Here is a 3,323-nt window from a genome sequence, read left to right as displayed (position 1 = left end):
GAGAGAGAGTCGCTTCAAACTTCACAATAATTATTTACGTCTGTTCCAAGAATCATATTACGCTGAATTCAAACTGTCTCTATTTTGACATGACATACACGAGATCTGCGATCACATCATTGATCTTTCTTTGGACAAGAAAATCCTGAGAGGAACGCTGTTCGAGAATATCACATTTTATGTTTCAGGTGCCTTGCAGATTATCGAATCCGATGTAACAGATCAGGGAAAGTATGAATGCGTCGCTATGAATAACATACGTGGGCACGGAGTACTCCAAGTCAATCACGTTATACGTGAAACGTACGTATATTTAATATTATATAAAACTTACCTTTTTAAACAAAAAGGTAAAAAAAAAGGCGCCAAGTACAAGCGCAACACGTATTGTGTTATTTTTAGAAGTATCAAATTCAAATTATTTTTTTTATTGTATATATGTGTATATAAGTTTTTACAAGTAAAACTTATAACTATAATAAAACTCTGCAACACTTTTCTACTGTACAAAAGAAGTGATATATTAGAACAGTAGCGCCAACTGAGAAATTCCGACTTCTTATTCCCGGAAAATTCGTCAAACGTCAAACGAAGGGCAAAAAGTGTCGTCGCTCATGAGCCGATCAACACAATCGGCGCGATGTAAACATTGCGGGCCTCGGCGGCGGTTGAAGCAAGAGAGACTTGCCCTTGGGCATCTTTTCTTTTCTCGAAGATTCCGGGACAACAAGGGAAATGCGAGGAGGCCTTTCAACTGTACGGGACATTGATTTACTACTTATTGATTACTGAAAATAAAGAAAATTATTCTGTCGAAGCATCGGATATTTTGTTAGCTTTATGTTAATTAAAGAGGAATGTGTACGATTAGAAAATATGTTAGCAACTAATTGTACAGAATGTCAAAGTTGTTGTAACGCCGTTTTCGGAGAATAATTAAGGGTCGTAGTGAAGCGATTCCACGAAATATCTTGCTCAGCACAGTGGCCCATTTCCAAAGAAGGCTCAATTATTGCATAAATGCTAACGGTGCAACTTTCGAAAACCTTTTGAATAGCTAGATTAACAATAGCAAAGTATGCATAGTGAGAGGCAAGGGGACTCACTCTAAACAAGCACCCCGAAAGAGGCAGAATTCTACCACGTCCACGTCGTTGTCTCTGGGTAATGCTAAGTGTAGAAGATAATTTAGAAATCCCCGTATACAGATACGATTTTCGCATGAATACACATACAAGTTCCTTTTGACTTTGAAATGACCTCAAAACATGACATTTGATCTTATCGATCATACCATATCCTATTCTAAAATTTCCTGCTCTTTCCAAATCCGGGGTCGAAAATAGGCAATTCCATTTAAAAAATGTTATTTGACCTTCAAATAACCCCTAAGGTCAAAGTCAAGGTCAAATTCAAGGATATGGTCATACGTCCCCCTCCTTGTCCAACAACTTTTGTATGAAACTTTTTTCATTATTTCGCTCACCGGTCGAGTTATTCTCCATTAAAGGTTAAAATGGTCCACCCTGTATATTCGAAGATTTAACATTTAATACGTACTTTTATTTTTTCTGCTCCTTCCCCCCTCTCCCCCGCTCTTTTTAAACCACCGGGCATAGTCTGGCATAGAGATGGCAACCGTCATTGCCTGGGCGAGGGCCTAGGCCTAGCCAGGAATTCCGTCGGGGCCCAGGGGCTTTCCCCCTGGCCCCGAGCCTTTTCCTGGCCGCAGTGAGTTCCTCTGGACTCACCGCCAGACCCTCGTCCCAATCACCCTCCCCTAACGGGGGAGTCGGGATCATGGGGGGCCCCCTTCTGCCCTCGGAAAGAGGCCATCCAGGAACCCCTCGAGGGCCTGGCGGTGAAAGTTCCCCTCCCCTGGGCAGCGGGCCAGCACCTGTGCGGGTTTGGGAAGGCGGAGGGCCCACGCTATATGTCTATGATCAGACAGCGATTCGCCCTCCGCCACCCTCCATTCGTGGAACATCCCGGCGGCCGAGGGGGTGGCCCAGGTCAAATCTATGACCGAACTCCCCCTCGGCCGCACACAGGTGCTGGTTGAGCCCCTGTTCATTAACAGGAGGCCCAGCCCCGCTGCCCAGCCGATCACGGACTCGCCCCGAGGGTCCCTTTGCCGGGGACTGCAACCCCACCCTTCCGAGTGGGCGTTGAAGTCCCCGGCAATCACGACAGGTCGGGGATGGCACCTACGTACCAATTCCGCGATCCTGTCGAGGACCCTCTTCACTGGGGCGAGCTCCCCGAGACCGACCTTATTCCTGCGGTAGGGGAGATACACCCCCACCACAGTGATGGGCCCCCAATCGACCGCCACGTACGAGGACCCGTTCTCCCTAAAAGTACAGGGAGGGGTCCCCGCTGCAGGGTTCGCCACCATGGCCACCGAGCCATCCGGGCTGCCGAACCAGTTCGGACCTGGTATCGGCACCCAGTACGGCTCGGCAACTACCCCCAGCCCGGCGCCCAGCTCAGCCATTCTCTGCAAGCAGAGATCCTGAGCCCGGGCGCCGCGGCCGAGGTTGGCCTGTAGGGCCCGGAGTAGCGTGAAGGCTAAGCCTTTCACGCCTCCTCCGGGCTGCCTACTTCAACCCCCTCCTCGTGGGAGACTTCCGACGGTCGTCCTAGACGGCCGTCTAGGTCTCCCCGGAGGGGGGTTTCGGCCGTGGTGGCCTCTAATGCGGGTGTCTCCGCGGAGATATGGGGGGTCCCTACTTGCATAGTCTCCTCCTCTGGGGGGTACGAGGGGGAGCCAACCTGTAGGGGAGTCAGGGGCAGCGCTCCCACCGACTCCCCTTTTCCTACATCCATTGGGAGTGGGCCCAAGGGCTCCACTCTCCTCACCTTTGTCGCCTGGGCGTCCATCTCCAAGCCGTCCTCGGTCCTGTCATCTTCTTCCTCCCCTCTCCTCTTCCTTCGGGGTAGGGTTCCTTCCTCCGGCTCCCAATCGAAGTCGATGAGGTTTAGGGAGTGGGAGTGGGAGTCCTCCCCTGCCCCCTTTTCCTCTAGAGTGAGTGGCGTCGGAACTATCCCGGCCTCCTTTTCCTTCGGCGAGGAGGAGGCTGTTCTAGCCTCCTCCCTGAGCGGCGTTGAATCCCGAAGTTCCCCGACGGTGGCAGTTCGGGCCTCTGCCCCGTCTCGGTCCTTCTTCATCAGCCTCTCTTTCTCTCCTTCTCCCTCCTTCTTTCTTCCTTTTCTCTTCCCTCCGGGAGGGGGTTTGCAGGCAGGTCCTCCGATCTTGTGACCGGAGGGTCTGCCTGCCTCGGCGCACACCGGACAGCGCACCGCCTCCACGCATCCCTTGG

This window comes from Harpegnathos saltator, unplaced genomic scaffold (assembly GCF_003227715.2).
Source record: "Harpegnathos saltator strain DR-91 unplaced genomic scaffold, Hsal_v8.6 scaffold485, whole genome shotgun sequence".
Classification (NCBI taxonomy): domain Eukaryota; kingdom Metazoa; phylum Arthropoda; class Insecta; order Hymenoptera; family Formicidae; genus Harpegnathos; species Harpegnathos saltator.
This window is presented reverse-complemented; position numbering follows the sequence as displayed.